Here is a 14,602-nt window from a genome sequence, read left to right as displayed (position 1 = left end):
GAGGCGGTGGTGGTGAGATAGAGGACCCACTATTCTCGTTTTCGCGCGAAAACATTGCGCCTCGCGGCCAACCAGCCGGCAGTGCCGGGCGGTAAACACCGCTAGGACCACGGCCCCTGAGAGCCACCTATTTTCGTCGCATCAGGGCCAACGCGCGGTGCGACACCAAATAACACTGATCCGTGCATTGGATTCGTGTTGCGCACCGGCTTAAGCTTCCTAAACACGTCGTTTTAATGCGGAAGATCCCAAATGCGGCGGGGACAAGAAACGTCTGGGCTGCCGAGGGTTCTCGCTTAAGGTTTGTTCTTAGTTCTCTATCGAATCCACGACGTCAAGAGGGGACAAAATCTGCTGAAGTTAGGGCCAGGGGTCATGAGCTCAACATCCTTCGGAGGCAGAACATCTTTGCTTCTTACGTGCTTGTGCGTTATTCCTGTATGCCAACGTCTACTTCGCACTACAAGGTCGCTCGTGCATCGAAACGCACACCTCCCGAGGGCAGCACAAAGTGAATTGCATGGAAATACTGTCAATCCGCCGTTCAACACGATAAAACTCCTCAGACACTAGTCGTCCACCTCTTCCTCACGAAGTGCGCTCACAGCCCTCCTTTATTTGTGAAGAGTTTTTCTTTCCCTGAGATTACGCAGCCTGTTGTCTAGCTATATCTAACCGGATGATTGAATTCAGGCTTGCGCATGCGCTGAACGCCCGCACACACGGCCCAGCCAGCGCGCGCCATCGATGGCAAGACCGAGGGACCAAGCGTCGGCGAAGCGGCACTTAAACCCTGCCTATATAGTCGCGTGGTACTGCAGTGGCAAGGCTTCGCGCGACCGAACCAATAAGAAAGAACTGAAGCAAAACAGCGCGAAAAAACGAAGGACGAGGTAGAACACACACACGAGCGCTGTGTGTGTGTGTTCTGTGTGTGTTCTTCGCGCTGTTTTGCTTCAGTTCATAATGAACCAACTGGCCCCACTTCAGACATTAATTCAATAAGAAAGATGGGCGCAGCTTGTGGTTCGCTTGCGCTGAAGCGCATACGCAGACGGCTCAGTCGGCGCTGAGCGATCAAGCGCAGGCAAAGCAGCCACTTCACCCTCGCCTAGTCGAGTGATACCGCAGCAGTGAGACTCCGAGCGAGCGAAGCGATACGAAAGGCGCAGCTTGCGCGCCGGCGGCTGAAGGTCGCTTCTGACGCGATGAATGACCTTGAAAAATGTAGCGTAGTAAAGCTTTCACTCTAAAATCTTCTACCGCTCTCGTCTACGACCAGGTCCGTTCAAACAGGCAACGCACATGGGCGCGTGCACGCACGCTACAGGATGAGAAGATCCGTCGAACACGTCCGTAAGCCTAATTGGTCTCGTGCTTCGTATTCTCTGCGCTTGCAGCGTACCAGCCTCGTTATCAACACAGAAGAGAAAGGTTTAAACCGCGCGTACAAACAATGTGAGAACAATGTCTAAAAGCTTACAATGTCTACAACCTTTTACGCGCATTTATCCCCACCTCGTCCAACCCTTTATGAAGCCGCTAGACGCATCAGAAGCCATGATGCGTGAAGGCGCTAGCAATCTGGCGATCCTATTTATACGAGCACAATGCCCCCCGCTTGTGCGAGTGCGCGTTCTAGCCTGACTTCCCTCCTTCCTACTTTTACTTCGTATTCTTCACTACGCGGCGGTGTCCCAGCGAAGCTCGAGGACGACACACTTAGAAACCCCGGCAGCAAGACCGCGACGACGGTGTGCGCGAAGCTGACAAGTCTCCAAGGCGCGAAGCACTTTTAGTGGAACGTTATAGTTACTGTATAGTAGAGCCCATTTCTTCGCTGGGGATAATTGGACGACGTCGTTAAACAAAAGCGGCGGCGACTTCTGCGATTGGTCCTGATGTCCGTAACCAGCAAACAGGAAGCTTTGTTTTCTAACGACGCCAATTTCCGAAAATTTCTCGGGTAATTCATGTTGGCGTGAATAGCTCTTCGAGATATCCCACAGCACCATACCTTTCCCGAAGGCCGGTATGCCATGCAGCGCAAGGAGAACCCACGTGGTACGCGCTCCCGTAGATTCCACCGCGGTACAACGCATCATCAGGCTACGCACGCTGCTGCCTTTGTCCCACTTAAAAGTTGTTCCATTTAAACTTGCAAAAAAAAAAAACTCGTCCCGTTTAAACATTTTTCAAGACCAAATGATATGTTTAAAAATTTCAGCGTCAGCTGTTATTGATTGATCGATCGATCAATCGATCGGTTGACTGACTGATTTGTTCCGCATGACCCGCAGTTCCACCCATGGATGTCTGGCCGTTTTCCCTCTTATACCAGGTGTGTGAGTACGATTATCCGGGACGAGCTATTAGTGCCTTGGGCCAGTTCCCAGGCTATCACCTGGAATGTTAATACGGGCTTGGGGAAAATCGAGTTTTCGGCAAGGTGTAAGACCCATGTACAGGAACCGTACCATTAATGCACGACACTATGAAGAAAACCTCCAAATAAACGTACCCGCAACGACACAGCTGCCGTGTTCGGTATTCTTGCATTGGCACACACAAGGTTTAACAGTGAAAGGGACCCTGCAACACTCTCGATAAGCGCTTTCACTCTTTCCTTCGCGTCTGGAAGCACTGCGAAAGCTACAGTTAACAGCACGGAGCGGAACTGCGTGGTTTGCACGCCGCAGCAGATACGCCTTCAGTTTCTGTTTTGCATGCGTGGCTTTTTTCTAAGTGGCTACAGAATGCGTTTATTGCTGCAACAGAACGGAAGCGACCAATAGCCGCTAAATTGCCGCAATGACGTAATTACAGCCCTCAAAGAACGCCAAAACTCTGGAAAGAGAGAAAAATCTTTTGAACAGACTTCCAAGTTAGCAACAATTTCTGATGGAAATAAAATTCCGCTAAAATGACAGGACGAACACAAGAAGACGCACCACACAGTGCAGTGTCTTGTCGTCTTCTGCTAATCCCGTCCTTTTCGCGCAATTTTATTTCCATCATGTCAGACCAACTAGCCCGTCCCATTTCTTTAATCATTACTGGGTAAGGTACTTCGTGACCCTCTATTCTAAGTACAGGATGTGTTTGTTGACTACGTTCTGCAAGCATTTAAGATTTTACAAAAAGTTGAAGAAAATGTTGCAGGGCCCCTTGAACGGAATTTTTACGGACCAAATACTGCCGCCCTCCTTCTCCTCCTCCACCTCCTCCCCCGTGGCCCAGTTTTCTTCTCTTCTATTTTCTGCCAGAAGAATTCTACGGTTCTCGGCTCGGGTGAGGTGAGTGGCCTCTCCCTCCGCCGACTACGCAACACACCTAAGAGCAGAACCCGGGGTTGGAACCGAGGGGGCGAAGAAGAAGGCTGAGGTGGCGCCATCGGCGAGGCTTGCGAGCGAGCGAACGAGCCAGCAGCAGGCCGTAAATTATTTCCGGAACATTTGCCGGAACGCAGCGGAGCGGCTCGCTTCGCCGGGGCCATCAGTAAAATGCGCCCGCACCCCAAACCTCGGCGCTCGCTCTATCCCTTTCTTGTGGTGTCGGGAAGCTCCGCGGGGCGTAAGCGTGACATCAAAGCGCTTTGAGGCGTCTTCCGACTTCCGTCAAGAACGGAACTTATGAGTGCGTTGAGAAGAATTAACTCAGGAAAACACGACACTTGGTTTAAGCTGTAAGGAATTGCGGTATAGCACGAGCCGAGAACATTTTCTTCTGCACGAATTCTTAAAAAGGACGACTGTGTGTTTCAGGGTCCGTTGCGAACCTCCGCGAACTTTTCTGATATATCTTGTAGGCTTCAAGCGACGTAAAGAGCTTGAGCTCATGATATAATGCACTAAGAAACAGTGAGTGAGTGAGTGAGTGAGTGAGTGAGTGAGTGAGTGAGTGAGTGAGTGAGTGAGTGAGTGAGTGAGTGAGTGAGTGAGTGAGTGAGTGAGTGAGTGAGTGAGTGAGTGAGTGAGTGAGTGAGGAGTAAATAGGAGAGGGAGGGAGGGACTGAGGGAGAGTAAGTGAGTGAGTGAGTTTAGTGGGCGAGTGAGTGAGTGAGTAAGGGTGGGAGGGAGGGAGTGACTGAGTGACAGTGAGTGAGTGAGTTAGTGAGAAAGAAATGGAGGGAGGGAGAGAGGGATTGAGTGAGAGTGAGTAAGTGAGTTAGTGAGCAAGGGAAGGAAGGAGTGACTGAGGGAGAGTGAGTAAGTGAGTGAGTGAGAGTGAGTAAGTAAGTGAGTGAGTTAGTGAGTAAGGGAGGGAGAGTGAGTAAGTGAGTTAGTGAGCGAGTGAGTGAGTGATCGAGCCAGCAAGTGAGGGTGACCTTGCCATGGGTCAACCTTGCAGTTAAAAACGGCCTCAGTGGTTACTGCCGTTGTTGCTTGGCTACGCTGATAACGCTAGCCACTTGCGATGCAGAGCCTACGGGTTCTATCAGGGTGGAAGCCGCGCGATTGGAAAAATACCGAGACCTCATGCAGTCCGTGACACCTCAAGGTGTATCACCGAAAAGCTCCGCTCGAGTAGCCAAAACGAAGAGAGTCTGAACATTTCAAGAGCGCGCAGTATATGAAAATAAAGAAAGGCACGTTCTAGCCAACTTTTTGGCACAGGCTCTGACAAGCGCCCAGTGTCAGGCCCGTGGCACTTACGTAACTCGCGCTCTGTAGCCCGAAAATATAAATAGCGCCAGCCTGGTGACACAATGCGCATGGAAGGCGTAGAGATGGCGGTATGCTGGAACGAAAAACGAACCAGCGGACATTTTTAAAAATGAAAAAAATACCAGATTTCTTTTTCATTTGGGGGTTTTCGCGCGACCGCGCTGCTCCTGGGTACGCGTACACCTCTTAGAAAAGGGGTCATGCTTAATTTTGGCCACCCGAGAGCCTCTAGACTGCGCCGAAGTCTTCACTCACATGCGTTTTCGTTTGGGACAACTTACAGCATCCAGTTCTCGAAAAATGACCACGTCACTTACACGTTACCGATGCGTCATTGCTGACGTTACTGTTACGTTGGACATGGTTAATGCAAGCAAGCAATTTGACCGCATGTAGGTTTGCTATTACTTATTACCTTATTCCTATTTCAACCCTGATTTGGACTTTGAGCCCATGCGTCAGATTAGTTAAAAACAGGCACCCTTTAAAAAAATGGCTGCGGCTTAGCTCGCTACTCTTGGATATGCAAAGCAAAAGCTTGGCTTCGTCTGGCTGAGTGTTGGTTTTGCTTTGATGTAGCTATATTGCCGACCCCGGCTCAACGCCGCTCAGTCCCGTGCAATGCTCACTGAAGGAGGCCCGGCTTCGCTTTCAGTCACGGCGAACGCCGCGTTCCGCTTCGCCGGGCGCAAGACGAGTCACGTAGCCCGAGACCACCCAGCTGCGCATGCGTGGGAGGCGGCGGAGTTGGTCGGCTGCCGATTAGCTAAGCGCCCGCAACCGCGGTGGCCGCCGCCGCCAACTGAGCAGAACGACTGAAAACGGGGCCTTGTGCGCAGCGCCGAAAGCGAGCCCGGCGAATCACGCGATGCGCTTCGAGGGGTGTGACTGTGTCGCAGGAGGGGGTGTGTCTGCGGTCAAAAGGTGAACTTGCGCATCCGCGGCGAAACCGCTGGGTGAAAGTAGGAAAGTTTTGCTTTAAAATCAAACTGTGGCAGACTTCAAGCTTATGAGTCTTCTAACTTGAATTTTCAACTAATTCGAGATTCAGGGCTTGTGGCCAGTCAAAATAAGGGTGCGTGTGTACGTATGCGTTTATGGATGATCGCCATCCATGCTCAAAAGAAATGAAATTTGCCCATACCTTTCACCGTAATCGTGCGTCACCGCCACGTTGCGCGCTAAAATGCTTCGTTGATCCCCCACCTTCGCAGAGTGGAATGGCTTATGGTTATTTACGGTACTTCTCTTTTTGGCCGTTGCTTAACAGAATATCGGAAATGTACGTGCGCACGATCCGCAATCCCACCAGAACGTTTTATGTTTAGAATTACCTCCAGCAGTGTCCACATAATAGCGGAAATTTCGAAGATACGGTTATACTGCCAAATGCTTTTTTAGGGGGCTAAGCCCCTTAGGGGCCGGGGCTGTTGGCGTCTCCTGTCGTCGTCATCGTAATCGTCGTCTCATGTAGTCACAGTACTAAAACACCGGGAAACTCGTTTACGCCTCGCGCTAGAACGTAACACTTGCTAAAAAAACACCGGGACACCCATTTAAGCCTCGCGCTGGAGCGCTTCGTAACGCGTACTAAAAAAGTCATCAGGACACTGGTTTACGCCTCGCGCTAGAGAGCTTCGTGCTTCTAAGACAAGAGACTTTTACAGCAACGCTGTGTGCCTCTACCCCCCAACGATTTCATCTCCGTTGAGAAAAAACGCCAAGGGGCAAGAGTATACACTTATACAGTGCATGCTTCGCCCCTCCCGAGGTTTCACGTTAGTGGAGATGGCCCGGGATTTTTTTTATGTCAAGAAGGGCGGAAGTTTGATAGTTTAAACGTGGCAGAGAAGTTGGGCTAGAGCCATCATGTTCGTCTTAAGTCCTTTTTCTTTGCTCTGTAACCACAGTTAGTAGCGTCTTGATATTGTGACTCGGTATTACTGCAATGACTGCACTTTTTGTGCTTATTTGACGGCTACCTATATTTCACAGCCGAGGGTGTATTTCATCACAGCGTTTAAACGAAGAAATCGCTGGACTTTCAAGAACCATTCAGAATGAAAAAAAAAAAATCGATTTTCCCGCGCCACGTATTTGCTGCGTCGCACGTGCTGGAGGCCGCGAGAGCCCGCATGGACGCTTTCTAATGCTTAGAAGCCACATTCACTCGGTAGTGTACCCGCCCTAGCTGTCAGGGGCATCTCCGATTTGTCATTTTGGACTGCCCAGAACAGCTCTAGTGCAGCACCGTTTTTTTTTTTTGTCCACGTAATTTATCTTGCGAAAGCAGTCCTGGACAGCCCAGGAGTTGCTCGGAAATATTCGAGTTGCAAATAAAGGATACCACGCCAAGTACGCCGGCGGAAAACAAGAACATTTACGTTGACATTTGACAGTGTCTCGCGACCCAAGAATGCGTTGCGACACGATGCAGCGGTCGGTTCCAAACGACGCTTACTCACTGTCGAGTAATCTTCACCACGAGCAGCATGGACGCCCCATCAGTTACCAACGCGAAGGTGACCGAAACTGCCGCACGCCCAGGGAGTGTAAAGTATTGCAGCTGATGTTGTCTCAGACGTCCGTGCATCCGTGCGCAAATCCGTATCCACGCCAACTTGAACCGGGTGACACGGAGTGGCGCTGGGGGGTATGAACAGGCCAGACAGGCAACGCTTTGCTTCTCGGTATGAAAGTTATCTCTCCCCCCACAGAATGCTATAGAAAACAGAGAAAGCAGAACTAAATTAGGAACACTGTTTGGCGTGCGGCAGTGTCAGGAAACAATACAAAAAGATTTTCCGCGGTTTAAAGCGGTTAAACTGAGTTTGTGGAGCACCGCAACGAACTGTAAGAGAAAAAACGCGCACTGATGGGCGGAGTCACCGGCCTATCGCAAACGCGCCGCGAACTTTGATGCAGCAAGCGTCTCCTTGTACCATTTTCTGATGGCACGCTACCTTCCTATTTCCCCATTTCCACACGAACTAGCGCTGACACGCTTTCACTCCGCGAAGCTGCACGATGCACTGGCTTGCCCTTGGCTGAGGTTGAAGGTCAGATGGACGCTACGAGGAACGAGCCGTTGTATGGTTTCGCACCTGGAGTAATACAGCTTTCGCTCTAAGAAAGAAGAACGCGTATACCACCATGAGAGTAAGGTACCCCACGACGCATGCAACGCTGCGTCATGACAGGATAGTTACGGGTAACCCCAAGATCCGCTAATCTTCCTTTTTAGCTGAAGGTTGGGCGAGTTTATTACGGAGTTATGAGCGCGGATTCGACGTAGCGGGTCTGGAAAGGCTGTATGAGCAGAGAGGCTTGAGTTAACCGGAACACGCGGTTGTCTGAGCGTTGCTTTAAAATGTTCTACATACGGGCCACCAAAATTGTAGCAGGTCACGGAACGAAACAACAAAAATTGCCCAATCCGGTTTATGCGGAGGCACGGCGGGTTAAGGGCGCAGCGTGCACAGGCAGATTAGGTTAACCGTTGAGCGCAGGCGACGAGACGCCCAGTTAGCGTTAGTTAGGCGCAGTGTATACGGCGAAGTATACGACGAGGCTTTTCGTATTTGAGCCAACCAAGTATGGCAAACTTTGGCAAGAATGGCAAATATTTCCTTTTAGAGCAGAAAAATAAAACAATAAAACAAGCGCTATTCTGTCAATGCGAAGAGAGCGCAAAATCGCACGCCCAGTTTATATTTCAAAATTTCCCTTCACGTTCAGAAATTATCTGAGAAACGCCTTCCTTTTGTGCAAATTGGAAGCATCGCAGAATTTGAAACGCATCCCAAGCTTCATGAACCGGCAAGCGTGCTTCACCGCAGCACGACACAGCTTGAGAGGAAGCCCAACCTCTCTCTCGACGCCGAGCAGGGGGAGGCGGCACGAAACGGGGCGCCGGGAGGCTTTTTTCACGTCACTTTCGGAGCTCCGCCGGGTGTAACGGCCTTCATCGTGATCCGGCGACGACACGCCGGAGTTACACACTATCTCCCGCTCACCCCCGAGAAGCACTAAGTACCCCACACGAGAAAGCCCTCACCGAAAGGAACGCCGCCATGTTTTCGTCCGGACACCCGAATTTTTCGTTAGCTTCTTTAGGCAGCAGACAACATCCAGCCAGAAACGTTGGTTCTACTGGAAGACGAAGAATAATGACGGGACCTTCAGCTACCGAGAGCCTTTTCGATTAGGCTACTGAATTTCTCTTTTTTCCTCCCTTCGATACGACAGGCACGACAGCTTTTTTTTTTTTATTTCCTTTGAGCTTTCTTTGCGGCTTCACGCCGAAAACACTGGCGTGCCGAGCGGATCCCGTGAAAACAAAGAGAGACGGACGAGTTAGTACTATCTGCGTCGCGCTCTCTGCTTCGGTCGCGCCTGCCAAAGAAAACAAGGCAAACCACGGGGGAATCGAGGGGGAAACCCGGGAAAACACTGCGACGGCAGTCCGCTCTTTCCCATTTTTCTTTCAGCCGCCCGTCGAATAACACTGGCCGCTCGCGGAGAGAAGCGTTATCCGTCACTGATTGCGACGGCAGCAGCTATTTCCTACGAGGCGCGCGCAGTTCCGACGGCTTCCGCGCTGTTACGAGGAGAAGTTAAAGACAGGGTAAAAGGAAAGGTGACACGTTGAAGTAGTTAAACTTATAAAGAGAAAACGGAAGTATTAAAGGTAATTTAATTACAGCAACAAAGCGAACAAAAGAGAGAGAGAGAGAGAGAGAGAGAGAGAGAGAGAGAGAGAGAGAGAGAGAGAGAGAGAGAGAGAGAGAGAGAGAGAGAGAGAGAGAGAGAAGAGAGAGAGAGAGAGAGAGAGATACTCAAGGGCGGCGTAGCACGGCTGCTGCGGGTTAATCCAATAAATTCAATTTAATTTATAACCTACTGATCGACTGAAATACTTTATTTGGTTACCCAGTACCTCGAACTTCTGCATGTCATCTTTTGTGGGTAGATGCACTTGAGCTGCTTTTTTTTTATTTCTTTTAAGACGAGGAGCGCACTTCATACGCTAACTGCGCATCTTATATCGCACCCGAGTGCACAGTTTTGACGTAAGAATGATTCCCATTAATGGCGTATTGAGTACACCCCGAGTACTCGTTACAGCGCACGTACACGGCTTTTAATTATGCCAGTTAGGTTACTGCGCATTACGTGTTTGAGTTTAGTTCAAGTACGCGATGCTCCACGTTTCACAAAAACTCGTCGAACGACGGCGGTTTCGACCATTTTAGATAATTCAGGGGGCTGTAATGCGGCGTTGTCTATTTTCTCACACCAAGCAGCTTTTCCTGGATCATCTAATCCGGATCAAACTTTGGGAGCGCTCCACTTCACAATCCGTACAGTAAAAATTAAACCGCCGTTCTCCTGGTAAAACCCAAGACTTCCAGCACCTAGCGATACCGCGGTCACACAGCAGCGACGCTTACGTAGAACGGCAACCGCCAGAGTCACAACTATAACTCGATTAACAAAAAAAAATACATAAGAAAAAAAATGTGCTGGCGCAGCATTTAAAAGTCGACTCTTAAACAACTTGGCAAACGCCAAGCGCAACGACTGTAACGAGCTCCGGGCCACGCAGTTCGCCCATGAAAACACAGTTACAGCCAGCGAGTAGGTGACGACACGCACAAAAATCAGAACAAAACGCTCAAAGGTCGGCGATGAGACAGACCAACCACTCCGGAGGCAGCTGAGAGGAAGGCATGTCGCAAGCTATCCCGGCATCGGCAGACAGCCGGAGTCATAAAGACAGGGAGGAAAGAATGCGAAGAAGAGGAGCGGGAACTCCGATCACGCAATGAGCCGTGAGAGGCGAGGCGTTGCACTGAGCGACGTGCCGGCGGCGGTTACAAGGGCTTTCCCTTGTGTCCGCGCTGCTCGCACCCTGAGTCACCCGCACATGCGGAGAAGACAAAAAAAGCGACGGACAAAAATAACACCCGAGGCGCGGAACGAGCCAGCCCGGTAGGGGAGAAAGGGCCGATACTTGGAAACGGGTACGGGATAGTTCGGGTTGATTCAGAATCAGTGAATCATGCGAGGGAAAAATCAATCCGTTGGCCATTATGGATACCAAGCGATCGATTCCCCGAAAGGGTGGAGGGTACTAATAGAAAGAGAGATCGGCGAATAAAGTGGCATTGGTTTAACGAATCGCTAAGTAAGTAAATGTGTGTGTAGATAGCTCAGTGAACAAATATTACCGACGAATGCAACAAAGGTCACATAGACGGCACGTATAGCGTACGGTGGTGGCTCAGAAGACCTCCGTCGTAGAGGCGTCCGATACCACCATTCTCTGCATTGATTGATTGTAGGTTTTAATGCGCCGACTCAACGCAGGCGGTAAGGCGCGCCGTAGTGGAGGGCTCCGGATTAATTTTGACCACCTGGGGATCTTTAACGTGCGCCGAAATCTCGTACACACGGGCGTTTTTGCTTTTCGCCTCCATCAGAACCACCATTTTCTGAAAAGACTTTTATTAACCAGACGGGCCAAAATCTCAACACCATGAAAGCCACCACGAGGTTTTGGCTACTCACCACTTTAGCAAAAATTGAGCTTTCTGGATCCTTGTCTGTAATTATCAACAAGGATCCCGTATGGGAGTCTCATTGCGAACAAGATTCCCGCAGGAGCTTCAAACCTGTTATTTTATTTAATTTTTCTGCGTTTGGACAGTGACCGCAATTTCGTATTGACCTTGCTACGTGAACTCCCAAACTTTCGTCTTACAAAACTTACGATTCCTTTGAAGACAAATCCGGAGCGCAAAAGCATGTTACCGAGTTTCCCTTTAATAAATTTTAATAATTTTTTAAAATTTTAATAATACTTACTTCGGCAGGTATTAACAATCCACGGTTTCCGTCCCCATCCCCTCTCCTCCTCTGCACCGTCATACCCAACTACTCCGCTTCACTCAGCCGCGAACCCTCTGGGGCGATACGTGCAAAACAAAGTCGTAAATTCAGGAACGCATGTCAGGCAACTCCATGGGTCAAAGTACGAGTAACGGAAGGACGGGAAACAACGGGAACCAAGCCCTCCAAATGCTACCGCTTTTTATTCCAACCGATCGGTTGCGGAGCAAACGCCGCAAGTGGTTATCTACCCCTACTCTCCACACACGTGCACACCCCGTGTCTACCCCGTGCACAGGCCGCGCTTAGCGTAACACTCCGCAGTGAGAGAGAGGATACTTTGACACAAGGCGACGACGACACAAGCTCGACAAAGCCAGCACGACCGCACGAATGCACAAGCAAACGCGTATGCGTATACGTCAGCCAGCTGTGTGACAGGGAGAAAGTAAAAAGGGCGGTCACAGGGCCGAACCCTGAGGCACGCCGGTCGGCCCACACGCGACGCCAGTGAACAAACAAGCAAACAGGCGAGCAACCCGCGAGAAAATGCCAAGCAGCTAGAGCCGAAGTAGGTGTGTGCCGCCGGAGGAAGAGGCAAGTGAGGCTCAAGAGGGAGTTCCTCTCTCAGAAAGCGAGCCAGCTTTGTGCTCCCTTTTTTAAAGACGGTGCGCCCGCTGCAATAGCTAGCTAAACGAAGACAGCGGCAGGAGGACCGGCGTGGAGCTAAAGAGCTGTGGAACAGCACACTAAACTTTTTAACACCCTTAAAGGTGCTAAAAGAGTGCACTCAACATTTTGCACCCTGTTTGCACCTTTTAAGGACTAAAACATTGCTCCGGCACCCAATCATGAGGGTGCCACATATTAAGGGGTGTAAATCTTAAAATTTTTACACCCTTTAAGGTGCAAGGAGGGTGTACTGAACATTTTGCACCCTTTTTGCACCTTTCAAGCACCCAAATATTGCTCGGGCACCCCACCTCGAGGGTGCCGAAATTCAGGGGTGTAATCAACAGTTTCATAGGGTGCTACGACCGTTACAGGGGTGCTAAAAAGTATTTCTTCTCGATTGGGGTGTTACCACGGCACCTTATCGTTAGGGTGCCTAAAAGAACGGTGTGTGAATGCAAGCATGCAAAATTGCACAAAAACAGGCTGTATGTTTAAACCGCACATTGCACTATTTCACCGCCCGTTGAGAGAATAAATATGAACTCTCCACATAGACCAGGGGAAAGGCTCTAAAATTGCTGTTCGTAAATTGAACAAAACGTGCTGAATGTTTAAATTCCACTCTGCACTAATCTACTGCTTCGAGTGTATCACAAGGTTCGTTTCGATGTCTGGGTGCACGGGAAGGAAAGGCTACAAAATGCCTCTTGTAGTCCTATAAATAAAACTTTTACGCGAGGCATCGGTGTCCTCAACGAAATCGAATTTACCTAAGAATTTGTTCCCGTATTATTATGCCCCGGGCAAAAATTCCAACAAGACTTTCTTGTTGGGCTCACAGCACGCCTGTGGGGCCAATACGAAGTTCTGTCGGCACTCTATCGTTCCAATAGCCTAGTCTTCCAACAGGGAGTTTAACCTTGATGGCGTTTGTGGGGCCAATAAGAAGCTCTGTCGGCACTCTATCGTCCCAACAGCGTAGTCTTCCAACAGGGAGTTTAACCGTGATGGCGTTTACCGGCTCGCCAACACGATAAGTCAACGCCAACAGACGCCTCGTTCGTAATCAGCGGCGCGAGCGCGCCATCAGACAGAACCGACAGACGCCCTGAAGGTGGTTTTTAGGGCCTAAACAGCAGCGTCTATGTCTGGCATAGACGCTAGACGTCAACGTTTGTGTTCTGAATTTTCCCTTCAGTAAGTAACAGTCAGACGGACGATAACATAACTATGTGAAGATATGCTTTGGCTCATACCACGGCAAGCGCAATCGTTTGTGGCTGCAGCCTCGGTTGCTCTTCTTCCACAACAAACTGAATCGGCTGTACAGCTTTCTTCGAGGGCGTGTATGCAGGGGTTCTATCTTCCTTTTTTGCGCAGGCCGACGGGGGCGGTCGTGTAAAATCATTTTCGCTCGTCGCTTCCATAGGGTTGCCACCTTCCTGGTTTTGGACCGGCCCGACCGGTTTTTTAAACAGCGGGCCGGTTGCCGGTCCATATCTAAAACCAGTCGTCATCAGCCGGTTTTTTGGCTTTTGTGCCGTGATTATGCCCGTTTTGGCGTTTTATAAGCGTCAATTCAACAACTAAGACGATAAATACGTGTCGACAAGCATAGGCGTGCGCACAGGGGGAACAGGGGGGGCGGCCGCCCCCCCTAATCATCTGAAGGGGGCGCCAAATTTGCCCCATGCCTGCCTTGCCGATGTAACACATGAAAGTAAAATTTCTGCTCAGAAATATTTTGTGTGTGTTGCAATTCCATCACATTGAAATAAAAATTTTATAACCATCCCTCTTTGCACTGCGTTCGCACCGCAAGGCCTTCAGTGAGAAGAGGTCGGGAGTTGCTCTGGGGGGGGGGGGGGCGCAGCGGTAAGACTTTGCCCCCCCAAATTGAGAACTGCGCACGCCTATGTCGACAAGCTGCGCAAAGACACGCGAGCAGAGAAAATACGCGGGCGAGCGCGCTGCCTCAGATGGAGGGGGACCTAAGGGAAGAACAAAATAACGAAATTCTACCGCCGCGGTCAGCAATTGCGGTTACTTTTCAGTGAAGCACATGCAGAGCGATTAACCAAGCTCTCAATCACTTTCAGTACAAACGTTATGTTGATTTCTCTCTAAGAAAACACTACAATAAATGGAACTGCATGTTAAAAAACATGGCGTCTTTTTTCAACACAATCCCCCCTCCCCCCCCCCCCCCCACGGAAGGCCCGTTTTTTTTTTCGGGGAAAGGTTGTAACCCTACGCTGCTGTTCTGCCTACCTGCTTGCTGTACCTATTACGTCGCCGCCACCGCAAATCCCCACTTGTTACAAACTCAGAGGTTTTCGCACTGTTAGCAGTCGTTTTACACGATG

At 50.1% G+C, this 14,602-nt stretch overlaps 1 protein-coding gene across 2 annotated transcripts in view; it reads right to left on the bottom strand.

The window, feature by feature from the left end:
- Positions 1–14,602, bottom strand: part of Mrtf (Myocardin-related transcription factor) — a 234,930-nt gene that overhangs the window by 84,006 nt on the left and 136,322 nt on the right. The gene's annotated exons all lie outside the window — the stretch shown is intronic.

The sequence above is a fragment of the Haemaphysalis longicornis genome, unplaced genomic scaffold, assembly GCF_048455015.1.
Source record: "Haemaphysalis longicornis isolate Haplotype H1 unplaced genomic scaffold, Haemaphysalis longicornis Haplotype H1 scaffold_5, whole genome shotgun sequence".
NCBI classification, from domain to species: Eukaryota; Metazoa; Arthropoda; class Arachnida; order Ixodida; family Ixodidae; genus Haemaphysalis; species Haemaphysalis longicornis.
This window is presented reverse-complemented; position numbering and strand designations above follow the sequence as displayed.